General features: G+C 36.2%; 1 long non-coding RNA gene across 16 annotated transcripts in view; it reads left to right on the top strand.

Annotated features, from left to right (window-relative positions):
- Nucleotides 1–27572, top strand: part of LOC106505658 (uncharacterized) — a 1202834-nt gene that overhangs the window by 39842 nt on the left and 1135420 nt on the right. For 9 of the 16 annotated variants that reach the window (XR_014823614.1, XR_014823617.1, XR_014823629.1 and 6 more), the window contains exon 2: nucleotides 6845–6902. The exons of 4 other annotated variants lie outside the window; for them this stretch is intronic. This is a non-coding gene — a long non-coding RNA (uncharacterized LOC106505658). Of the gene's footprint in view, nucleotides 1–3111; nucleotides 3189–6844; nucleotides 6903–27572 lie in introns of all 16 variants that reach the window. 3 more of the 16 variants (XR_014823627.1, XR_014823622.1, XR_014823620.1) reach the window with 2 other exon arrangements.

Genomic DNA, 27572 nt, shown 5'->3' with positions numbered 1-27572 from the left:
CCACAAACCTTCAAATTTATAAAAAACACAGTATCAGTGAAGCTCAGTAAAGTGAATGCAATAAAATGAGGTATTCCTGTATTACCATTATTATTACTAGAAAATGTTAGCTGGGTAATGAGCTACTATTGCTCTGTTCACACATTGATGTCTATGAATTTTTGTTCATTTAAAAATTTGGTAAGCTATGCTTTTAACACCTTGCCTTTCTGAAGTTTCTTCACTCAAAGTAATATGAATAGAAATTTACATCAAAAGTAGTAAAAGTAGGAATTTCTATCTGTGAAAGGGATAAAAATACAGTGATAATAGCTAGTAGTTATATTATTATTACATGTGCAATATTGTAAAAAGAGTGAAACAGAAAGTAAATTGGACAGAAAAATGTCTCTTTGGTTGTTGAAATTTTATGTCAAAGTATACCACATGTGGATCATTTTGCAATAAGAGAAAAATACGTCAGTTGACTAAAACAATGTTGAGAGTTATATTTTACAAAATTATGATCCTGTGTTCCTTGTGCTTTCCAAAAGATGGTAGTTTATGTTTTTGACTTTGGGCTGCTAGTAAATATGTTTTCAGCAGAATAAAAAAACCTTTCACCTTGTCCTATGTTTTTATCATTGCATTGTGGTTTAATGAAATCCATAATTTCCCTTGTTATATGACAACAAAAAACATGAAGATATAATCACAATCAGAGTGTTCTTAGTATAAGTACTTTAGTTGTAAAGTAAATATCCAGGACTAATGATTATAGCATAATAACTCATAAAGCTATGTAATCAAATGGGAATTTTTTGATTATGGGTGTAGAGGTGAAAAAAGATATTTATGCATTTAACCTAAAATGTGACCATGGAAATTAATTTCACTCATGTGATCAAATTTATTATCAGGTGTGTTCAAATATTATTACCAAGGCTATGAGAACAGATTTGCTCTGTTTTCAACTTGATCTAGAAGGTGTAGCCTTTCAAAGAATTATGTTCTCACATTTTCATTTTGACTTGGGAAGGGAGCTTTTCTTATTACCTAGAATGATACCATCTATAAGCAGAAAATCATGATTTTTAAAAAATACAAGATTTTCACTTCATTTATAATGTAGCACATGGGGTCAGCCTCTTCTACTTGTAGTTTTGAAAGCAAAAATATATGTCCTTTGAAGTTGAGTACCACAAATGTCCTGTTACAGAGAAATCTACCCAGAGTATTTAAGCCCAGATATATGAGGGTCTATAGGGTAATTTGATCAGATGCCCCTAAGTATCATCTGAGATTAGAATTTTTCTTAGGGATTATACTAAATTTCAGCTTCATATAATTCCTTATTCTTGAAACTTTCTAGACTCCTGTCAGCGTTTTCTGTCTGGTAGCTGCCCAGCTCCAATTCTGGTGAAAGAAAAGTGAAAGGAAACAAAACCAAAGAACACAAGACAAATGCAAAGAATTCTACTCAAATGTCCAAGACTAACTTAGTTAAAATGTTTCTGGGGAAATGATGATGATTTGTACTTAGTTTTAGATAGTTCAGCCGGGAAAAGTTTCATGTGAAAAGAATCCCACAGAGGAAAAAGCCCCCCCCCTCCACCTATTACCACATTATCTCTGTAAGCTTTAGTGTGTTAATGTTCAGGTTGTTGCTGTAAGGAGGTAGACCTTTTGGTGTGAATTTTGGAGCACTGTGGAGATTATTTTTCTTTTCTCACACTCATAGTCCAGAAAGATCTTCCCCAGTGTCTTGCTGTAATACCAGAAACCCCTATTTCTCTCATTTGCGATAAACGTTGCTTTCTCCTTGAAGTGCTCTTTCAGAACTTCAGTATTCCTGGGAGTGAAAAAAGTGATAAACACATATATGTCTTATCATATTGCTTTCCTTCCTGATGAGATACCTTGGGCAGCCTGAGAACTTAGAGGAATTGAGGAGAAGGAGGGAAAACAAAGCCATGTGGATCAGATGAACATTTATTGAGCACTTATTAGATTCTCTAGCAATGTTCAAAAATTCCTATGATGATAAAGATGATATATACCACCCACATATGAATATTTGTTAATGGAATATGCCTACTGCGACTGCAGAGCTGAATTTTGAATTTTATTTAATTTTAATTCCCTTAAATTAGATTTAAAAAGCCATGTGTGGTCAGTGCCTATTGGAAAACACATTTTTAGGCATTATACTAGGTATGACGTACATTTCTTATCTAAATTTCAACTCCATGAAATGGGTAATATTATCTCTATTGTGCAAAATTTGGGAATTGAAGTTCAGATAAATTAAGTAACTTTTTTCATGTACCTGCATGTACGACTGGTAGAGTGAGATTTGGGCCTAGGTCTGAAATTTGCCTCTAAAGATGAAGTTTTTCACTGTTTGTGTTGACAAGTCTTAACTGTATTCAGAGACTACCTTTCTTCCAGCTGCTATGGAGGAAGTAAAGGATAAAGCATTAGAAATAATTAAAAAATACAATATTTTGTCTCATTTGAAAGTATAGTAATTTGTGTAGTTAAGGGTATTATTTAACTTCAGATTTTTTTTTTTCTTTTTTAAGGTCTGTGCCCGTGGGCTTTGAAAAAAACAATCCCCCTTCACACTGCTAGGTATCCTAGTCCTGAAGCCTGACTGTTGAGCAGTCTCTTAGGCTACTGAAGTCTCTGCCTTGTGACAGTCAACTCTTATTGCTGTTTTACTAATTTTGAGTTACCTGAGAGAGGGGGCTGAAAAATAAAAATCTATGGCATATATGATTCTGTCTGTCTCTTGGAGCTAATCAAAATGTAGAGAAAATCACCAATTTATGAGTGCCCATAGAAGCACTTTATAGTTCTACTTTCTTTATCTTTTAGGCATTTTTAATAAGTAAATGGAGGCAACAGAATTCTCTATTCTTGTGCCACTGAGGAAAAAAAAAAAAAAAAAAGATGGCTCTTTGAATGCCAGAAACCTTCACCTTCAGAATGGAAGGGCAGAAGTTTATTTATTTATTTTTAAATTTTTATTAACATATAGTTGATTTACTATGTTCCTTCAATTTCTGCTGTACAGCAAAATGACCCAGCCAACCACACATAACCATTTTTTTTTTCATTTTCCATCAGGTTCTACACAAGAGACTGGATATAGTTCCTTGTGCTGCACAGCAAGACCCCATCACCCATCCATTCAAAATGTAACAGTCTGTATCTACCAACCCCAAACTCCCCATCAGTCCCCCTCTCTCCCCCATTCCCCGGCAAACAAAATACTGCCCTCCATGTCCATGACCTGTTGCTGTTTTGTAGATAGATCATTTGTGCCATATTTTAGACTCCATATATAAGTGATATCATATGGTGTTTGTCTTTCTCTTTCTGACTTACTTCACTTAGTATGAGAGTCTCTAGTTCTATCCATGTTGCTGAAAATGGCATTATTTTGTCCTTTTTTATGGCTGAATATATATGCACCACATCTTCTTAATCATTCATCTGTTGATGGACAATTAGGTTGTTTCCATGTCCTGGCTGTTGTGAATAGGGCTGTGATGAACACAGAGGTGCATGTATCTTTTTCAGTGAAAGTTTTGTCTGGATATATGCCCAGGAATGGGGTTTTTGGATCATATGGTAATTCTATATTTGGTTTTCTGAAGTACTTCCATATTGTTTTATGTAGTGGTGGTACCATTTTACATTTCCACCAACAGGGAAGGGGCGTTCCCATTTCTCCATATCCTCTCCAGCATTTGTTTTTTGTTGACTCGTTAATAATGGCCACTTGAATTTGTTCAAGGTGGTACCTCATAGTAGTTTTGATTTGCTTTTCTCTAATGATTAGTGATGTTGAGCATTTTTTCATGCACCTGTTGGCCATCTGTATGTCTTTGGAGAAATGTCTAGGTCTTCTGTTCATTTTTTTCGGGGGGGGTTGTTTGTTTTTTTTTTTTGTTGTTGTTCAGTTGTATAAGTTGTTTGTATATTTTGGAGAGTAAAGCTTTATTGGTTGAATCATTTGCAAAGATTTTCTCCCATTCTTCATGTTGTATTTTCATTTTTTAAATGGTTTCATTTGCTTTTCAGAATATTTTGAGTTTAATTAGGTCCCATTTGTTAATTTTTGTGGTTGTCATTATTCTAGGAGGTGGATCAAACAAGATGTTGCTGTAATTTATGTCAAAGTGCATTCTACCCATGTTTTCCTCTAGGAGTTTTATAGTATCTGGCCTTACATTTAGGTCTTTAATCCATTTTGAGTTTATTTTTATATAAATAAATAGTGCTTGAAAATATTCTTTTTTTATTACTCAAATGAATTTATCACATCTGTAGTTATATAATGATCATAACAATCCACTTTTACAGGATTTCCATCCCATAACCCAAGCACATCCCCCCACCCCCCCAACTGTCTCCTCTGGAGACCATAAGTTTTTCAATGTCTGTGAGTCAGCATCTGTTTTGCAAAGAAGTTCAGTCTGTCCTTTATTCAAATTCTACATGTCAGTGAAAGCATTTGATGTTGGTGTCCAATTGTATGGCTGACTTCACTTAGTATGATAATCTGTAGGTCCATCCATGTTGCCAAAAATGCTGGTATTTCATTCCTTTTAATGGCTGAGTAATATTCCATTGTGTATATGTACCAAATCTTCTTGATCCACTCCTCTGTCAATGGACATTTAGGTTTTTTCCATGTCTTTGCTATTGAAAATAGTGCTGCAGTGAACATTGGAGTACATATGTCTTTCTGAGATGTGGTTTTCTCTGGATAGATGCCCAGGAGTGGGATTGCTGGATCAAATGGTAGTTCTATGTTTAGTTTTCTGAGGAATCTCCATACTGCTTTCCACAGTGGTTGCACCAATTTACAATCCCACCAACAGTGTAGAAGGGTTCCTTTTTCTCCACACCCTCTCCAGCACTTATTGTTTGTAGCCTTTTTGATGATGGCCATCCTGGCTGGTGTAAGATGGTACCTCATAGTGGTTTTGATTTGCATCTCTCTAATAATGAGTGATGTTGAACATCTTTTCATGTGTTTTTTGGCCATCTGCATGTCTTCTTTGGATAACTGTCTGTTTAGATCTTCTGCCCATTTTTTGATGGGGTTGTTTTTTTTTTTTGGTATGGAGCTGCAGAAGGTGTTTATAAATTTTGGAGATTAATCCCTTGTTAGTTGAATCACTTGCAAAGATTTTCTCCCATTCTGTGGGTTGTTTTTTCGTTTTGTTTAGGGTTTCTTTTGCTGTGCAGAAACTTTGAAGTTTGATTAGGTCCCATTTGTATATTTTTTTTATTGTCAATACTCTAAGAGGTGGATCTGAGAAGATGTTGCTGTCGTTTATGTCAGAGAGTGTTTGGCCTATGTTTTCCTCTAAGAGTTTTATAGTGTCTGAAAATATTCTAATTTCATTTTCTTACAAGCGGTTGCGCAGTTTTCCCAGCACCATTTATTGAAGAGACTATCTTTCCTCCACTGTATGTTCTTGCCTCCTTTTCATAGGTTAGTTGGCCGTTGGTGCTTAGGTTTATTTCTGGGCTTTCTATCCTGTTCCATTCATCTCTATTTCTGTTTTTGTACCAGTGCCATACCATTTTGATGATTATAGTTTTGTAGTATAGTCTGAAGTCAGGGAGCCTGATACCTCGGTTCTGTTTTTTTTTTTTTTTTTCTTTTCTTCTTTTCTTTTTTGTATTTTGTCCTTTTTAGGGCCACACCTGCGGCATATGGATTTTCCCAGGCTAGGGGTCTAATCAGAGCTGTAGCCACTGGCTCCTCCAGAGCCACAGCAACACCAGATCCAAGCCATGTCTGTGACCTACACCACAGCTCACAGCAATGCCGGATCCTTAACCCACTGAGGGAGGCCGGGGATCGAACCTGCAACCTCATGCTTCCTAGTTGGATTCCTTTCTGCTGTGCCACAATGGGTACTCCTGTTTTTTCTTCTTGATATTGCTTTGGTTATTCAAGGTCTTTTGTGTTTCCATACACATTTTAAAATATTTTGTTCTAGTTCTGTAAAAAATGTCATTGGTAATTTGATACGGATTGCATTGAATCTGTAGATTGACTTGGGTAGCATTGAATATATTGATTCAATATATTCATTTTGATTTTTCCAATCTAAGAGCATGGTATATCTTTCCATCTGTTAGTGTCATCTTTGATTTCTTTCATCAGAGTCTTATAGTTTTCAGAATACAAGTTTATTGTCTCTTTAGGTAGGTTTATTCAGAAGTTTATTTTTATTGGAGTTCAAACTTTCTTTGCATAGTAGGAGTATTTTTTCAGTGTCTTTTTAATCCTAACTTTTCCAGTGTATCTATATATTATAGATACACTGCATGGTTAATGAATGACTGGCCATATCTTACAGTTCCAAGTTTCCTTCTATAATTCCTTTTTTAGGGTCTTTTTAGGGCCTCACCTGTGCCATATGGCAGTTTCTAGGCTAGGGGTTGAATCAGAGCTGTAGCTGCCAGCCTAAACCACAGCCATAGTAACGCAGGATCCGAGCCACAAATGCAACTTACATCGCTGCTCACAGCAATGTTGGATCCTTAACCCACTGAGCGAGGCTAGGGATTATCCAGTTTGTGGCCACTAAGCCATGATGTGAACTCCTTCTCTAATTCTGATTCTAGCTTTCATCTCTCCAGTTGGAAAGTCTCACCTTTCATTTCGCTGTTCCTGTGTAATTTTAATTTGCACTTTTTTTAAGTCAAGTTTTTTAAAAAAACTATTTACTTTAGTAAAGGTTTTCAGTACTATAAGGTGAAATTTTATGTTTTGGGATTCACCCACAAGCTCAGCTTAGAGGAACATTGAATGTAATTTGCTTTTTTATAGAGCCTGGAAATTACAGAGTTGATGACACAGGAAACCACTTCTACTGAAGATGAAATATGTGAGTCTTTTCATCACCTCCTAGCAAATTAATTGAAGTTTTTCCCCAAAGAGGGTTTTTTGTTTTTACTTGGTAAATTAAACAGGAATTTCAGATTTTGTTTTCTAGACTTTAGATTTTGTATGTATTTGTTGCTGGGACTTCTGTCTAATGAAATCTGGCAATACCTTTTTAGGTGAGACAACTTAATTTAACTTTGCCCTGACACTGAGTCCAGCCATCTGCTTGAGGCCTGACTTTCAAACACAAAGGGAAAATACAAAGCCACCTTGGTGGTGACAGCTAGGGGAAAAAGAATCATTGTGTTTGACAGTGTCCTTTGGAAACAGACCAGGAGATAAATCAAATACAGTATATTGTTTCATCTTATAGATGCCTGTGGTTAGTTGGAATTTTAATTTCTGATTCACCCATCTTATTTCCACTTGTGAAGGAAGCCCCTCCTTTCCCACTTGTAAATGTGTCATTTACATGTTCTTGGATAAGGGTACTATGTAGACCAACACTGAAGTAGATATTTCACTAAACAAAGTGCTTGGATTAACCATTGCCTTGTGGATGTGCTATTTGTTTCAGTCCCTGTGTATTTTTAAGCCAGAAATGATCATGGACAGAATTTATATATTCTACAGCAAATGGTCGTATTACAGATAATGCTAAGGTGATTCTGATTTTTTCCTTCCATTAAAAAAACTGTGCTGATTAATAATAGCTAAGTAATGAAAAACATATTTTAGATGAATAAATTTATAATTGGAATCATTCCAAACCACCTGGAGTAAATCATATTCCAGCCTGTTTTTGCAACTAATTTGTTTTCTTTTTTTTGTTCGTTGGTTTATTTTGCAAGCAAATGAAGCAACATCAGATCTTTAAACATAGTTATTAGAAGCAGCCTTATATCTAAAGAAACACTGTATTAGGATTGTGGTGAGATAGGTGACAAGTCATGAGGGTGACGTCAGTCTTAAAGGACAAGGTCATTTCTTGTCCTCCTTTTTGGAAAGTGTCTGGAATTCATGGTAATTTGTTTTTCAGCTTTGTACTTGGAAACTTAATTTTGTCTTTTCCCAAATGTCAGTATAAAAAACCCATTTTCTGCCAAGGGCCAACAAATAAGAGCACAGGATCAATGAAAGAGATGGTAAAAAGTTACTTCATTTTCTTCCCTTGGAGAAATAGAAAAAGCTTTTTCACTAAACATGAAACCAGGTTATCTATTATTCACAACAGACCTTTTCTGGAACAAAGTGAAGCATAAATTATACATTTTGCACTATGAAATAAAGTAAAAAGAACAAGGAGAAAGGAAGTCACTTTAGACAGATTCAGAGAAATGCAGAATGAAACAAAGATCTGTATCTATAGTTCTCTAGATCTATATTGATCCAGATATATATCTAGAATTTTAAAAATCTAAATGAATATATCTAGAAATTTTAGAGAAACAAAATCTATCTATTGATTGATTTAGAGCAGGAAGAGGCAAAAGAAGAAAAGTCTCTATTATTTATTAGTAGGGAGCTTATGTTTCTGGTAATGGTCTGTACTTTTGTTAACCAGGGGTTACTCTTAGTGTTAACGTATCCCATTAAAATACCCCATTGAAATTCTTGATTTTATTCAACAATTGATACTTATTGAGGGACTTACTACTTGCAAGACATTGTGATGGGGTGTAGGGAATGATTTGGTGAGCACACACTATATGTCAGACACGAGACAAAGCCTTTTATGTCATTTATTTTATTTAATCCTTACAACAATCCTGTGAGGTAAGATCTGTCCCATCTTTCCTTCTGAGATGTGCAGAAGTTAAAGTTGATTAAAATTTTTTTCAAAAAAGTATCTCAATTTGTGGTGTTTTCTGATTTCTGTTGTATAAATGTACCTACCATGACCAGTTTCAAGCTACCAACAGTTTCACAAATGGCTGGCAACGTTTCCGAGTATTAAACTATTGATGAGAGCAGGCATGAGCTGTTTTCGGTAGACTGCTAAAGGTGATTGTCCACCTGTCCTCAAAATAAGTCCTCAAAATCAGTAAATGTAAGACTGTGTAATACTAGCTAGAAAATAAGAGGAGGGAGGCCTGGAAGTTTAGAGTGGAGATACTGTTTCATTAAGCCATTTTCCTGTAATTTTAATTTGCAGTTAGAGATTTTATGATGGAAACATTTAAAAAAATTTAAATGTTAGAATTATTAACATTTATATGTTAGAATTATTAACATTATTATTAAATGTTAGAATTATTAAATTCAATCCCAAAAGCTTACCTATATAACATTATAAAAATCTGTCCTCGTTAAACATTTTAAAATTCATTAGTCTCTTACATTTTACTTATTTATGAATTACTCTATTTTCCAGCAAAAATCTAAATATCATAAAATATTTTAATATTAATTGCAGCTTTATGTTTAAAGCAAATGAAAATAATTTACACTGCTTTCAGAACAACTGCCTTCTGAATTTTCTCTCATATACACCCCTATGAACTCCACAGCTTTCATATTCATCTTTATTCATTTAACAAATATTTATTCATGGAGTTCCCATCATGGCTCAGTGGCAACAAACCCAGCTAAGCCTCTCAGTGGGTTAAGGATCCAGTGTCGCCCTGAGCAGCGATGTAGGTCACGGATGTGGCTTGGATCCCATGTTGCTGTGGCTGGCAGATACAACTCTGATTCGACCCCTAGCCTGGGGAATTCCATATGCTGTGGGTGCGGCCCTAAATAGATGCACACATACACAAACAAAAAAACCCCCCAAACAAACAAAAATATTTATTACATGAATGTTTATTAGCTGCCTCCTATAAGTACGTTGCTGTATTAGGCCATAAGTTTTTTATTCACTGTCTCCAAATAAGGGTGAGAGATAGGCAAATGAAAATTTTAAGTCAGAAGTGGGTCAAAGATATGAAAGAAGTAATAGCTAAAGTAAATTTCTTATAGATAGTCTGTTATTTGGTGATAAACAAAATATCTCATGGAATATTGTGGGGACACTTAAACTGCATTTTGAGGAATGGGTAAGATTTGAAGATGTGGAATTCGGGGCAAAAGAGCTAGAGGGGATGGGAAGGCATGAGTAACCACTATTCAGTATTTTCTACTCATTCTAAAAATGTGCCTTTCTCTCTGAAGCTGTAATACCTTAGTGGTCCACAAGATGGTAGGATAACACTATCCTTGTCTCCATTTAAATGCGAATGATGAAATACTCATTTTACTTAAAATGGATAAGAAGTTTTACTCTGTTGAAAATAAGAGTTTGAAAATACTTATAGGAATTTTGATGAGGAGTTTCAGAGAAATGCTTTCTTAAGCCATGGTGTGTTTAGATTCACATTTATATGCAATCTAAGAGAAATTCATGTTCAAGCTATAACTTGAGTAAGTATGGAGTTCTAAGATGACTAAATTTGACAAATAAAATACTATGCAAGGGTATCAAACTTGGTTTTATTTGTCTGAGTGCTACAAATTGGGTATTTCTAACTTTCAGTGAGATTAAAAAACAAAAATCAATTTAAACATATTCTCCAGGTTTGAATGGCTAAATATGCTAGTCATTATGACAGGTGTGATTTGCATATTATGGTTGTATCTGGGTCTCATTATATTTGGATCCGCCAATAGTTGCAAAAATACAACTTAATCAATTATATATATTTTTGCCATGCCCAGGCATGTGGAAATTCTGGGACCAGGTATCTAATGCGCAGCACAGTTGTGGCCCCAGTGGTAATGCTGGATCCTGAACTTGCTGTGCTATCATGGGAACTCCCTATAGTGTGTTTTCAATAACACACTTAATTTGATGCTGGAATCATTTATAACATAGATTATATTGACAACACAATTTATTTGGTGTTAGAATCATTTATAATAAGAAATATTTATTTTTAGTATTTGTTCATTTAGCCATTCAGCACATTCATTGAGTACTTATGTGCTGGCCATTGTACTAGGTGCTATACAATTAAATTAAATTTAACATTTTGTGTTTTATTGTTTTTAATAAATTTTAGTGGTTAGAGCAGTTAAAGGTTTACAGAAAAATATGTGAAGATGGCACAGAGTTCCCATAAACCCCGCATCCAGCTTACCATATTATTAACACTTTACACTTACTAATAGTAAGGTACATTTTTTACAGCTAATGAACTAATATGAACTAAAATCCATATTGTATTCATATTTTCTACTAGAGAATGGTATTAAAATCAATATGGGCATGAGGTATACTTCTTGTTACTGGAGTGTTGTTGATTTTAGGCCCTTTCAGATGACAGAGGAGGAGAATATATATGTGTATATATGTGTATGTGTATATGTTTCTATGTATTTCTACATAGATGTATACAGAAATGTTTCTACATGTGACCATCTGTATCTGTATTAAGCTAAACATGAATTCATTCTACTATCTCTAATTCTAGTGTATTACCACACAGATCATGCTTGTTTCCTTCCCTACCTATCTTTACTAGGTAAAAATATTTTAAATATATATTGTATTTTAGCTAGAAACTTTACAACTGGACATCTACCTTCTATGGACAATGGCACCAAAGAAAATGGGTTTTAGTTAAGAGAGATGATGGTTCCAGTCTAAATAGCACAGGAAGTTCTGGAATGGTTGTTGGAGGGTAGATGTATGTGGAGGGTAGTGCTTTGCAGAAAATCTTCAAGATGAGGGATATTTAAGACATATACTTGCTTGAAGGCAAGGGCTTAAGCCCTGTCTCTAAGGTTCCTTCTAGTTTTATTTTAAGTTTCTCTCACTCTCTCTCTCTAGTATTTTTTGTATTTTATCTTTTTTAGGGCCAAACCTTTGGCATATGGAGGTTCCCAGGATAGGGGTCTAATCAGTGCTACAGCTGCAGGCCTATGCCACAGCCATAGCAATGCCAGATCTGAGCCACATCTGCAACCTACACCACAGCTCACTACAACTCTGGATCCTTAACCCACTGAGCAAGGCCAGGGATTGAACCTGCAACCTCATGGTTCCTAGTCGGATTCGTTTTCACTGTGCCACAATGGGAACTCCTATTTTAAGTTTCTAAACGTTGGGTCAGTAATGCGGGAGCATTCCCTCAACACATTGTCTGTGAAGGACCAAGGTACACCAACGTGGTCTAATATGGTCCCTCTTCTCATGGAGCATTTCCTGTTTCATAGGAGAAGCCTGAAGATTTAATTAGGCAGGAAATATGGGACATGTTTTGGGAAATGAAAACTGCGTTTTAAGTTTTTAAGCTGCAGGTTCCTGACCCCACTCCTCTAGTACGAGTGCCCTGGCCTCCAGCTGATCTTTCACCTCCAGTCTTGAGTTTCACAGGCTTCCTTTATATCTCTGTTTTTTTCCTCCATCTCCATCTCAGCTCCCAGTTACTGTTTTTAATCTACTTCAGTTCTGGCTTCACTGGGATAAGGTTCAAATAGCCCTCACTCTGAATGTGATGTTATTATAGCCCACCAGGAGAAAATTATGTACTTTTTCTGCTACAGAGCTGAATAGCAGTGAATGATGGGATAGCACTAGCAAAAAGAACAAAAACACTCTATGTACCTGAGGCCCTTTTTAATTCTAATATATAAATAGTAAGTAAGAAAGGAGTAAAGTAATGGGAGATTTGAAAAGTTCTAAATCCATTGTCCTTGGTATGTGAATTTTTTTTTTTTTTTACAAATAAGAGGGGTGCCTAACTTCTAGTTTTTGAATGAGATGATTATATTGCAACACAAAACCAGGTTAGAAGGATTAAATAGATGCTAACCCTATAGGAATAGCTAACTCTTCAGGGATAGAGGCCAAACGTAGTACAGTTAACACATGAACAACATGGGTTTGAACTGTGCAGTTGCACTCCTCCACAGATTTTTTTCCCCAGTAAATATGTACTACAGTACTACCTGATTCTACTGGGGTTGTTTGACTCCATGAGTGTGAGTCTGTTGTTTTATATGGATTTTCAACTAGGTGGAGAAAGGAGTCAGCACCCTTACCACCTGCATTGCTCAAGGGTCAACTGTAATTCTTTCAGAATCCTTCCTAAAAGCTTCGGAGTATTTACTTTTTTTTTTTTTTTTTTGCTATTTCTTTGGGCCGCTCCCACGGCATATGGAGGTTCCTGGGCTAGGGGTCGAATCGGAGCTATAGCCACTGGCCTACGCCAGAGCCACAGCAACATGGGATCCGAGCTGGCGTCTGCAACCTACACCACAGCTCACGGCAACGCCGGATCGTCAACCCACTGAGCAAGGGCAGGGACCGAACCCGCAACCTCATGGTTCCTAGTCGGATTCGTTAACCACTGCACCACGACGGGAACTCCCCGGAGTATTTACTTTTTAAGCAGAGATGTACAGAACAATAATTTCTGCTTCTTAATTCTTTGCCTGAAGCTGATGATATTTTTGTGCTATGCCAAGAGGGAAATTCTGCCCATGCATAGCTTTTCCACTAGTCAGGACTATTTGCTTAGATATATTTGCTGTGATTAGGAAACTGGCATTTATGTATCAATGATGAAGCAGTTAAGAGCTTGGTTTTATCTTTGTATGTAAGCTCAACTTCCTAGGTGTTTTCTGGTCAAGTAGTTCTAAATGTTCATAGACCTGTACTGAAGATAGCAGTTACCTGAACTTCAGGGGTCATTATTTTGCTTTTACATAGAATTATCTTTAAATTTTTCATGCCTCTGTGGAGCTGGGAAAGGGAGCTCAGAAGATGAGTAGAAGAGAAAATGTGTGTCAGAGCAGCGGTATGAATTACCCAAATTCATGAATTATTAGAAAGTCTTCAAAAATATCCTATTTCTCCATATTGGATGATTTGCTAATTTACTTTAAGCTCTGCTTAGTTGATAATAACAGAATTTTCTAACCACAAACAATTGCCTAATGCAGAACTAACCAAGGTGACAGGGAAGAGCACTCCACGCTTTAAATCTCTTGTTACCAAAATGCATAGAGGCACCTGGGGGTGAGGCAGATCACAGGGGATACTGCAGAATATTTTAGATATTCAAGAGAAACACAGTGATATTCCACATCATTATTAGCTCTGAAATAGTTCAATTTCAACCTTAGATCATGCTACATTCCTTTTGATTAGGTCATATCTTTGTGAAGTTGGGTTTTGGTGATTACTGTAATATAAAACAAGTACCAGTAACAATGTGTGACAGGAAATGAGAATGACAGTTTTCAATCTGATTCTAGGGTCTGAGGAGTATGTAGTGACCGGTAGGTACACATATCCCATTTAAATAACTGTTGTTAAGAATAAAATAATTTTTTTTGCAGGTTATGTGAATTAACCTTCCAAATGGCTAACAAGTGGTTGGAACATAGTTAAGTTGTTTGGATGTAACAGAACTCTTAGGTATTTCTCTTTTCTTAGAGATGTCATGAAAGATGGCTAAGGTTACCATGAGCCGAAAAAGTTTGGTAACCTGTAGGTCAAATAATTTTTAAACTTTGGTTTTGTTTGTCTTTTTTATTTTTTAAAAGCTTTTGTATTTTTCTTTCTCCACAATTTTATCTAAATGTACAAATGAAATCATATACATATTTCAAGGTATATTTTGTTTCTGCTAGCTTTCTTCTACCTCCTCTTTCTACCTCCCCACTTACCTACCAGATAGGAACCTGATATATGTTATTAGCAACCTAGTGTATATCATTTAATATTTGTCAAGGATATGCTTCTATAAGATATATATACATAATTATTTAAATATATGCAGTTGGAAGGGGTACCTGTTTTATGGAAATGAGAGAATGATAGTCACAAAGGCAAGTGATATCTGGGCATTATTATGGAAATAATTTTAACCTAGCAACCCCCCTGTAATTGTCTCAAGGAAGCCCAGGGTTTCCTAGGCCATGGCTTGAGAACATTTATAACAGACATGTTTTTACAGCAAGTGAAAACCTAAATCTGGATTGTAGTGGTATACCGATAGCAATTTTTTTTCAAGTTTCATGTAAGTATTTTTTGTCTAAAAATACTTGATGATTTTTATCAATAGTACATAGTGTTATAAACATATATTGTCTTACTATGTTATAATAGCATTATGATGGATTTTTCTTTAAAAATTTTTAAATTATAATTACTTTACAATGTTCTGTCACTTTCTACTGTACAGTAAAGTGACCCAGTCATACACACACATATGGGTGTATATGTATATACATTTATACATATGTGTGTGTGTATACACATACATTCTTTTCCTCACATTATCCTCCATCATGTTTCATCACAAGTGATCGGATATAGTTCCCCATGCTATACAGCAGGATCTCATTAGTTATCCATTCCAAATGCTATAGTTTGCATCTACTAGCTCCCAAATCCCAGTCCATCCCACTCCCTCCCCTTCCCCCTTGGCAACCACAGGTCTGTTCTCCAGGGCCATGAGTTTGTTTTCTGTAGATAGATTCATTTGTGCCATATATTAGATTCCATATATAAGTGATATAATGTGGCATTTGTCTTTCTCTTTTCTGACTTACTGCACTTAGTGTTAAGTCTCTAGTTCCATCCATGTTGCTGCAACTGGCATTATTTTGTTCCGTTTTATGGCTGAATGGTATTTCATTGTGTATATATACCACATCTTCTTAATCCGTTCATCTGTCAGTGGACATTTAAGTTGTTTCCATGTCTTGGCTCTTGTGAATAGTGCTGCAGTGAACAAAGGGATAAATGAATAAGAGACATTTCTCCAAAGAAGACATACACATGGCCAGTAGGCACATGGAAATATGCTCAATATTTTGAGTTATTAGAGAAATGAAAATCAAAACTACACTGAAGTACTACTTCACAATGGTCAGAATGGCCATCATTAGTAAATCTACAAATAACAAATGCTGGAGAGGATGTGGGGAAAAGGGAATCCTCCTACACTGTTGGTGGGAATGTAAATTGGTACAACCTCTATGGAAAATGGTATGGAAGTACCTCAGAAAAGTAAGTATAGACCTATCATATGATCCAGCAATCCCATTCCTGGGCATATATCTGTGCAAAACTTTCATTGAAAAAGATGATAGATTTTTCTTAGTATTTTCATTCGCTTTATTGACACTGATAAAATATCTTTCAAACTTACAGTGCTTTAGGAAGTGAAACATTTGTAATATTCTTTTATATCTTCTTTTTAATTGGCATTTGCCTGATGGCTAAACATAATGAGCACCATTTCATGTGTTTACTGATTATTTGTATATCATCTTTTGTGTATCATGTTCATGGAGTTTACTCATTTAAAAAATCCATCTGTTGCATTTTTTTCATGTTCCGATTTTATTTTATATAGGTATTCATTTATTTTGTCTTTTTGTCTTTTTAAGGAAGCACTCATGGCATAGGGAAGTTCCCAGGCTAGGAGTCTAATTGGATCTGTATCTGCTGGCTTACACCACAGCTCACGGCAACGCCAGATCCTTAACCCACTGAGCAAGGCCAGGGATCAAATCCGCAACCTCATGGTTCCTAGTCATATTTGTTTCTGCTGAGCCAGGATGGGAACTCCTATATATACATTTATTAAAGTATAGTTGGTTTACAATGTTGGGCCAATTTCTGCTGCACAGCGAAGTGACCCAGTCACACACACACACACACACACACACACACACACACACACACACACACACGTATACATTGTTTTTCTCATACTATCTTCCATCATGTTCTATCCCAAGAGATTGGATATAGTTCCCTGTACTATAAAATAGGACCTCATTGGTCTAAATAGAATAGTTTGTATCTACTAACCCCAAACACCCAGTCCAGTGGACTTCCTCACTCCCACCCCCACTTGGCAAGCACAAGTCTGATCTCTGTGAGTCTGTTTCTTTTTTGTAGATAGGTTCATTTGTCCCATATTTTAAATTTCACACATAGGTGATATCATATGAAATTTGTCTTTCTCTTCTTTACTGACTTCTCTAGGCATGTGAATCTCTAGTTGCACTTATGTTGCTGCACATGGCTTTATTTTGTTCTTGTTTATGATGGCTGGGTAGTATTCTGTTGTATATATGTACCACATCTTAATGCATTCGTCTGTCAATGAACACATAGGTTTCCATATCTTGGCTGTTGTGAATAGAGCCTCTATGAACATACAGGTGCATGTATCTTTTTGAATTGTAGTTTTGTTCATATATATGTCCAGGAGTGGGATTGCTGGATCATAATTCTATATTTAGTTTTCTAAGGAACCTCCATACATGGAAAATCTTCCATAGTGGTTGTACTAATTTACATTCCCACCACAAGTGTAGGAGGTTTCCCTTTTTCAACACCCTCTCCCCCATTTGTGATTTGTAGACTTGTTAAAGATGGCCATTCTGACTTGTGTGAGGTGATAACTCATTGCAGTTTTGATTTATATTTCTCTAATAATTCAAGATATTGAGCATATTTCCATGTGCCTACTGGCTATCTGTATGTCTTTTTTGGAGAAATGTCTGTTTAGGTCTTCTGCCCATTTTTCAGTTGGGTTGTTTGTTTTTTGATTGTTGAGTTGTGTGAGTTTTTTGTATATTTTGGAGATTAAGCCCTTGTCTGTTGCATCTTTTGCACCTATTTTCTTCCAGTTTGTAGGTTCTCTTTTCATTTTTAAAATTAATCAATTAATTAATTTTTTTGTAGTTTGTCCTTTTAGGGCCACACCATAGAATGGAGGTTCCCAGGCCAGGGGTCTAATTGGAGCTACAGCTGCTGGCCTACACCAAAGCCACAGCAACTCGGGATCCGAGTCATTTCTGTGACCTATGACACAGCTCAGAGCAACACTGGATCCATAACCCACTGAACGAGGCCAGGGATCGAACCCTCAACCTCATGGTTCCTAGTTGGACTCATTTCCGCTGTGCTACGATGGGAACTCATCTTTTCATTTTTTAATGGTTTCTGTTTCTGTTCCAAAACTTGTAAGTTTGATTAGGTACCATTTGTTTGTTTGTTTGTTTGTTTTTATTTCTGTTGCCTTGGGAAACTGACCTAAGAGACCATTTGTACAGTTGATGTCTGAGAGTGTTTTTCCCATATTCTCTTCTAGATGTTTTATGGTGTCATGTCTTATGTTTAAGTCTTTAAGCCATTGTGAATTTATTTTTGTGCATAGTGTGAGGTTGCATTGTAGTTTCACTGATTTACATACAGCTATCCAGTTTTTGTAGCACCACTTACAGAAGAGACTGTCTTTTTCCTATTTTATATTCCTTCCTCCTTTGTTGAAGTTTAATTGACCATAGGTGTTTATTTCTGTGTTCTCTATTCTGTTCCATTGGTCTGTATATCTATTTTTGTACTGGTACCTCACTGTTTTGACTACTGTAGCTTTGTAATATTGTCTGAAGTCTGGGAGAATTATGCCTCCTGCTTTTTGTTTTTTCCCTCAAAATTTCTCTAGCAATTCTTGGTCCTTTATGTTTCCATATAAAGAGTTGGATTATTCCAGTTCTGTGAAAAATGTCTCTTTTGATAGAGATTGTATTAAATCTGTAGCTTGCTTTGGGTAGTATGGTCATTTTAACAATAGTAATTGTTTCAGTCCAGGAACATGGGGTATCTTTCCATTTATTTGAATTTCTTTAATTCCCTTAATGTTTTGTAGTTCTCATTGTGTAAGTCTTTCACCTCCTTGGTCATGTTTATTCCTAGGTATTTACTTTTTGGGGGTTTCAATTTTAAAAGGTAATTTTTATATTCCCTTTCTAATATTTCATTGTTAGTATAGAGAAATGCTACCAATATCTCAATGTTAATCTTGTATCTGCTACTTTGCTGAAATCATTGATCAGTTTGAGTAGTTTTTTTGTGGAGTCCTTATGGTTTTCTATATATAGTATCATGTCATCTTCATAGAGAGACAGTTTTACATCTCTTCCAATTTGGATACCTTTTATTTCTTTTGTTTTTCTGATTGCTATGGCTTGGACTTGCAATACGGTGTTGAATAAAAGTGGTAAGAGTGGCCTTCCTTGTCTTGTACCAGATTTTATTTTTAACTTTAAAAATTTTTTGGTACCAGTACCTGTCTGTTTTGTTCCAGGAGGCATAACTCTCCAAGACTTCAAGCAATATTACAAAGCCACAGTCATCAAAACAGTGTGGTACTGGTACCAAAACAGACAGACAGACCAATGGAACAGAATAGAGAATCCGGAAATAAACCCTGACACCTTTGGTCAATTAATCTTTGACAAGGGAGGCAAGAACATAAAATGGGAAAAAGAAAGTCTATTCAGCAAGCATTGCTGGGAAACCTGGACAGCAGCATGCAAAGCAATGAAACTAGAACACACCCTCACACCATGCACAAAAATAAACTCCAAATGGCTGAAAGACTTCAATATACGACAGGACACCATCAAACTCCTAGAAGAAAACATAGGCAAAACACTCTCTGACATCAACATCATGAATATTTTCTCAGGTCAGTCTCCCAAAGCAACAGAAATAAGAGCAAAAATAAACCAATGGGACCTTAATCAAACGGACAAGATTTTGCACAGCAAAGGAAACCCAAAAGAAAACAAAAAGACAACTTACAGAATGGGAGAAAATAGTTTCAAACGATGCAACTGACAAGGGCTTAATCTCTAGAATATATACGCAACTTACACAACTCAACAGCAAAAAAGCCAATCACCCAATGGAAAAAAATGGGCAAAAGACTGAATAGACAGTTCTCCAAGGAAGATATACAGATGGCCAACAAACACAGGAAAAAATGCTCAACATCGCTGATTATTAGAGAAATGCAAATCAAAACTACCATGAGATACCACCTCACACCAATCAGAATGGCCATCATTAATATGTCCACAAATAACAAGTGCTGGAGGGGGTGTGGAGAAAAGGGAACCCTCTTGCACTGTTGGTGGGAATGTAAACTGGCACAGCCGCTATGGAGAACAGTTTGGAGATACCTAGAAACCTATACATCAAACTTCCATATGACCTCGCAATCCCACTCTTGGGCATATATCCAGACAAAACTCTACTTAAAAAGAGACACATGCACCCGCATGTTCATCGCAGCACTATTCACAATAGCCAGGACATGGAAACAACCTAAATGTCCATCGACAGATGATTGGATTCAGAAAAAGTGGTATATATACACAATGGAATACTACTCAGCCACAAGAAAGAATGACATAATGCCATTTGCAGCAACATGGATGGAACCAGAGAATCTCATCCTGAGTGAAATGAGCCAGAAAGACAAAGACAAATACCATATGATATCACTTATAACTGGAATCTAATATCCAGCACAAATGAACACCTCCTCAGAAAAGAAAATCATGGACTTGGAGAAGAGACTTGTGGCTGCCTGATGGGAGGGGGAGGGAGTGGGAGGGATCGGGAGCTTGGGCTTATCAGACACAACTTAGAATAGATTTACAAGGAGATCCTGCTGAATAGCAATGAGAACTATGTCTAGATACTCATATTGCAACAGAACAAGGGTGGAAAAAAAATGTATACATGTAAGAGTAACTTGATCCCCATGCTGTACAGCGGGAAAAAAATAAAATAAAATAAAATAAAATAATAAAATAAAATAAAATAAAATATAAAAGAAATTTATATAGTGAATTTCATCACCCATTTATCAGCCAATAAATGTCATCAGAGTGGCTCTAACCAAGGAATATTATTTTTTTCTCTTGTGAAACTACACCTGTTAACCTAATAGAAATTGATTTATTTTGCAGATAGAATTATATCTTAATGTTCTCCTGGAGACAGATTTCTTGAGATAATCAAGGACTCTTTTATTCACAATAAAGTCAGAGGTAATCCAAAAAAAAAAAAAAAAAGACAAAAACAAACAAAGAAAACAAAACAAAAAAAAGAAGAAAACAAAAAAAACATGGCATATATATCAAAGGGATAGCATCCAAAATATATAAAGGATTACTACAAATTAACAAAAAAATTTTTAAACTCTGGTTAATCAATATGCAAATCAATCATTGTAACACACCACATTAACAAAAGAAAAGTCAAAAGCCACTTGATCATTTCAATAGATGTAGAAAGCATTTGACAAAATTCAAATCCATGCATGGTAAAAACTCTTACTAAAGTAAGTATAGAGGAAGTGTATCTCAACATAATAAAAGCATTTATGATAAACCCACGGCCAGTATAATACTCAATGGAGAAAAGCTGAAAACCTTCCTGCTAAAATCTTGAACAAGGAGTTTCTGCTGTGGCAAAATGGGGCTAGAGGCATCTCTGAAACACTACAATGTAAGTTCAATTCCTGAACTGGCATAGTGGGTTAAAGGATCTGGAATTGCCACAGATGCTGTGCATGTTGTAACAGTATCTCAGATCTGATCCCTGGCCCAGGAACTCCGTATGCTTCAGAGTGGACAAAAAGATAAAAAATTAAAAATTAAAAAAAATTTTTTTTAATTTTTTTTTTATTTTCCCACTGTACAGCAAGGGGGTCAGGTTATCCTTACATGTATACATTACAATTACAGTTTTTCCCCCACCCTTTCTTCTGTTGCAACATGAGTATCTAGACATAGTTCTCAATGCTATTCAGCAGGATCTCCTTGTAAATCTATTCTAGGTTGTGTCTGATAAGCCCAAGCTCCCGATCCCTCCCACTCCCTCCCCCTCCCATCAGGCAACCACAAGTCTCTTCTCCAAGTCCATGATTTTCTTTTCTGAGGAGGTGTTCATTTGTGCTGGATATTAGATTCCAGTTATAAGTGATATCATATGGTATTTGTCTTTGTCTTTCTGGCTCATTTCACTCAGGATGAGATTCTCTGGTTCCATCCATGTTGCTGCAAATGGCATTATGTCATTCTTTCTTGTGGCTGAGTAGTATTCCATTGTGTATATATACCACTTTTTCTGAATCCAATCATCTGTCGATGGACATTTAGGTTGTTTCCATGTCCTGGCTATTGTGAATAGTGCTGCGATGAACATGCGGGTGCATGTGTCTCTTTTTAAGTAGAGTTTTGTCTGGATATATGCCCAAGAGTGGGATTGCGAGGTCATATGGAAGTTTGATGTATAGGTTTCTAGGTATCTCCAAACTGTTCTCCATAGCGGCTGTGCCAGTTTACATTCCCACCAACAGTGCAAGAGGGTTCCCTTTTCTCCACACCCCCTCCAGCACTTGTTATTTGTGGACATATTAATGATGGCCATTCTGATTGGTGTGAGGTGGTATCTCATGGTAGTTTTGATTTGCATTTCTCTAATAATCAGCGATGTTGAGCATTTTTTCCTGTGTTTGTTGGCCATCTGTATATCTTCCTTGGAGAAATGTCTATTCAGTCTTTTGCCCATTTTTTTCCATTGGGTGATTGGCTTTTTTGCTGTTGAGTTGTGTAAGTTGCGTATATATTCTAGAGATTAAGCCCTTGTCAGTTGCATCGTTTGAAACTATTTTCTCCCATTCTGTAAGTTGTCTTTTTGTTTTCTTTTGGGTTTCCTTTGCTGTGCAAAATCTTGTCCGTTTGATTAAGGTCCCATTGGTTTATTTTTGCTCTTATTTCTGTTGCTTTGGGAGACTGACCTGAGAAAATATTCATGATGTTGATGTCAGAGAGTGTTTTGCCTATGTTTTCTTCTAGGAGTTTGATGGTGTCCTGTCGTATATTGAAGTCTTTCAGCCATTTGGAGTTTATTTTTGTGCATGGTGTGAGGGTGTGTTCTAGTTTCATTGCTTTGCATGCTGCTGTCCAGGTTTCCCAGCAATGCTTGCTGAATAGACTTTCTTTTTCCCATTTTATGTTCTTGCCTCCCTTGTCAAAGATTAATTGACCAAAGGTGTCAGGGTTTATTTCCGGATTCTCTATTCTGTTCCATTGGTCTGTCTGTCTGTTTTGGTACCAGTACCACACTGTTTTGATGACTGTGGCTTTGTAATATTGCTTGAAGTCTGGGAGAGTTATGCCTCCTGCTTGGTTTTTGTTTCTCAGGATTGCTTTGGCCATTTTGGGTCTTTTGTGGTTCCATATAAATTTTTGGATTCTTTGTTCTAGTTCTGTGAAAAATGTCATGGGTCATTTGATAAGGATTGCATTGAATCTGTAGATTGCTTTGGGTAGTATGGCCATTTTTACAATATTTTTTTTTTTTTTTTTTAATTTTATTTTTTTATTTTCCCACTGTACAGCAAGGGGGTCAGGTTATCCTTACATGTATACATTACAATTACAGTTTTTCCCCCACCATTTCTTCTGTTGCAACATGAGTATCTAGACATAGTTCTCAATGCTATTCAGCGGGATCTCCTTGTAAATCTATTCTAGGTTGTGACTGATAAGCCCAAGCTCCCGATCCCTCCCACTCCCTCCCCCTCCCATCAGGCAACCACAAGTCTCTTCTCCAAGTCCATGATTTTCTTTTCTGAGGAGATGTTCATTTGTGCTGGATATTAGATTCCAGTTATAAGTGATATCATATGGTATTTGTCTTTGTCTTTCTGGCTCATTTCACTCAGTATGAGATTCTCTAGTTCCATCCATGTTGCTGCAAATGGCATGATGTCATCCTTTTTTATGGCTGAGTAGTATTCCATCGTGTATATATACCACATCTTCCGAATCCAATCCTCTGTCGATGGACATTTGGATTGTTTCCATGTCCTGGCTATTGTGAATAGTGCTGCGATGAACATGCGGGTGCATGTGTCTCTTTTAAGTAGAGCTTTGTCCGGATAGATGCCCAGGAGTGGGATTGCAGGGTCATATGGAAGGTCTATGTATAGATTTCTAAGGTATCTCCAAACTGTTCTCCATAGTGGCTGTACCAGTTTACATTCCCACCCACAGTGCAGGAGGGTTCCCTTTTCTCCACAGCCCCTCCAGCACTTGTTATTTGTGGATTTATTAATGATAGCCATTCTGACTGGTGTGAGGTGGTATCTCATGGTAGTTTTGATTTGCATTTCTCTTATAATCAGCGATGTGGAGCATTTTTTCATGTGTTTGTTGGCCATCTGTATATCTTCTTTGGAGAAATGTCTATTCAGGTCTTTTGCCCATTTTTCCATTGATTGATTGGTTTTTTTGCTGTTGAGTTGTATAAGTTGCTTATATATTCTAGAGATTAAGCCCTTGTCAGTTGCATCATTTGAAACTATTTTCTCCCATTCTGTAAGTTGTCTTTTTGTTTTCTTTTGGGTTTCCTTTGCTGTGCAAAAGCTTTTCAGTTTGATGAGGTCCCATGGGTTTATTTTTGCTCTAATTTCTATTGCTTTGGGAGACTGACCTGAGAAAATATTCATGATGTTGATGTCAGAGAGTGTTTTGCCTATGTTTTCTTCTAGGAGTTTGATGGTGTCCTGTCGTATATTGAAGTCTTTCAGCCATTTGGAGTTTATTTTTGTGCATGGTGTGAGGGTGTGTTCTAGTTTCATTGCTTTGCATGCAGCTGTCCAGGTTTCCCAGCAATGCTTGCTGAATAGACTTTCTTTTTCCCATTTTATGTTCTTGCCTCCCTTGTCAAAGATTAATTGACCATAGGTGTCAGGGTTAATTTCCGGATTCTCTATTCTGTTCCATTGGTCTGTCTGTCTGTTTTGATACCAGTACCACACTGTTTTGATGACTGTGGCTTTGTAGTATTTCTTGAAGTCTGGGAGAGTTATGCCTCCTGCTTGGTTTTTGTTTCTCAGGATTGCTTTGGCGATTCTGGGTCTTTTGTTGTTCCATATAAATGTTTGGATTGTTTGTTCTAGTTCTGTGAACAATGTCATGGGTAATTTGATAGGGATTGCATTGAATCTGTAGATTGCTTTGGGTAGGATGGCCATTTTCACAATATTGATTTTTCCAATCCAGGAACATGGAATATCTTTCCATTTCTTTACATCTTCTTTGGTTTCTTTGATTAAGGTTTTATAGTTCTCGGCATATAGGTCCTTTACCTCTTTGGTCAGGTGTATTCCGATGTATTTGATTTTGTGTGGTACAATTTTAAAAGGTATCGTATTTTTGTATTCCTTTTCTAATGTTTCATTGCTGGTATACAGAAATGCAACTGACTTCTGAATGTTAATCTTATATCCTGCCACTTTGCTGAATTTATTAATCAGTTCAAGGAGTTTTGGGGTTGAGTCCTTAGGGTTTTCTAGGTATAGAATCATGTCATCTGCATACAGTGACAGTTTGATCTCTTCTCTTCCTATATGGATGCCTTTTATTTCTTTTGTTTGTCTAATTGCTGTGGCTAAGACTTCCAAAACGATGTTGAAGAGCAGTGGTGAGAGTGGGCATCCCTGTCTTGTTCCAGATTTGAGTGAGAAGGCTTTCAGTTTTTCCCCATTGAGGATTATATTTGCTGTGGGTTTATCATAAATGGCTTTGATTATATTCAGGAATGTTCCCTCTATACCCACTTTGGCGAGGGTCTTGATCATGAATGGATGTTGAACTTTGTCAAATGCTTTTTCTGCATCTATTGAGATGATCATATGATTTTTGACTTTTTTTTTGTTAATGTGGTGTATGATGTTGATTGATTTGCGTATGTTGAACCATCCTTGTGAACCTGGGATGAACCCAACCTGGTCATGGTGTATAATTTTTTTGATATGTTGTTGGATTCGGTTGGCTAAGATTTTGTTGAGAATTTTTGCATCTATATTCATCAATGATATTGGGCGATAGTTTTCTTTTTTGGTGGTATCTCTGCCTGGTTTTGGAATGAGGGTGATGGTGGCCTCATAGAATGTCTTTGGGAGTATTCCTTCTTCTTCAACCTTTTGAAAGAGTTTAAGGAGGATGGGCACCAATTCCTCTTTATATGTTTGATAGAATTCACCTGTGAAGCCATCTGGTCCTGGACTTTTATTTGTAGGGAGTGATTTTATGACCTCTTCAATTTCATTTCTAGTGATCGGTCTGTTCAGTTGGTCTGTTTCTGCTTGATTCAGTTTTGGCAGGCTGTAAGATTCTAGAAAATTGTCCATTTCTTCCAGATTGTCAAACTTATTGCCATATAGTTGTTCATAGTATTCTCTTATGGTTTTTTGTATTTCTGCTGTATCCGTTGTGATTTCTCCTTTTTCATTTATAATTTTGGTGATTTGGGTTCTTTCTCTCCTCTTTTTAGTGAGTCTGGCCAGGGGTTTATCAATTTTGTTCACCTTTTCAAAGAACCAGCTCTTGGTTTTATTAATTTTCTCTATTGTCATTTTTACAATATTGATTTTCCCAATCCAGAAACATGGAATATCTTTCCATTTCTTTACATATTCTTTAATTTCTTTGATTAAAGTTTTATAGTTCTTGGCATATAAGTCCTTTACGTCCTTGGTCAGGTGTATTCTGAGGTATTTGATTTTGTGAGGTGCAATTTTAAAAGGTATCGTATTTTTGTATTCCTTTTCTAATATTTCATTGCTGGTATACAGAAATGCGACTGACTCCTGAATGTTAACCTTATATCCTGCTACATTCCTGAATTTATTAAGCAGTTCAAGTAGTTTTTGCTTGAGTCCTTAGGATTTTCTATATATAGTATCATGTCATCTGCATACAGTGACAGTTTTATCTCTTCTCTTCCTATATGGATGCCTTTTATTTCTTTTGTTTGTCTAATTGCTGTGGCTAGGACTTCCAAAACAATGTTGAATAGCAGTGGTGTGTTTTTGTCTTTTTAGTGTTTCATGTGAGGCACATGGAAGTTCCTAGGCTGGGGGTTGAATTGGAGCTGTAGCTGATGGCCTACACCACAGCCACAGTATCGTGGGATCCAAGTCACATCTGCTACCTACACCACAGCTCATGGCAAAGCCAGATCCTTAACCCACTGAGCAAGGCCAGTGATCGAACCTGCTTAGTCATGATGGGAATTCCCATGTTTTTTCTCAGTATGCATATGTAGGGTTGTTTTGAGATTAAACTGAAGAATTGCATGTTAAGGACAGTACTTGGCAGATAGTAATTATTCAAAATAGGGAGAACAGAGGCTACCAGGGTGTGAGCTCCTCTTTTATATTTTCCTCATCAATTGAATTTTCTTTTGGAACCACAGCCTTAACATTGCTATTCTTATGTAAATGAATTATGAACACTAACACTTTTGAACATCATTTTAATGTAGCATTTTACTAAGAAAATGGAGCAATCATAGCGTTTTTTTTTTAATAAACCATTTTTCATTCCAGAGTAAAATTTATTTCACTTTCTCCTGTTTCTTGCTCAACACCAAAAATCACCTTGTGATAATATTAGAAAAATGTGATAACGTTAGAGGATGTTCCCAGCCTTGTTTTTTTATTAATACAGTTTCTGCTTTTTTCCCGTCTAGATTCATTATAATATTCAAAAAACATTATGAAACTATTCAACTTTATAGTCTTTTTATTGTCAGTGTTTATTTTTAATATTTTAAATAAAGTCTTGTATTTATAAATGTCAAAAAACCCTGTATCCTTATTCCTTACACAAGAACTGTAACACACTGAGCAAAAACAAAGGAAAAAACTGAACAATTTAGAAATAAAAGTAACCACGTAATTTGGGAATATTGTAAACTGGGGATACTCTTAATATGTCTTGTAAAGAATGTGCAGTATATTCTTCCTGCATACTGTGATATAGGCCAAACAGATGGACACTG

This window comes from Sus scrofa, chromosome 13 (genome assembly GCF_054392235.1).
Source record: "Sus scrofa isolate SSC_HxYL_T2T_F1_AM1 chromosome 13, Sscrofa_HxYL_maternal_Yorkshire_Landrace_v2.0, whole genome shotgun sequence".
In the NCBI taxonomy this organism is placed as follows: Eukaryota; Metazoa; Chordata; class Mammalia; order Artiodactyla; family Suidae; genus Sus; species Sus scrofa.
Note: the sequence above shows the minus strand (reverse complement) of the source record. Positions and strands in the feature narration are given on the sequence as shown.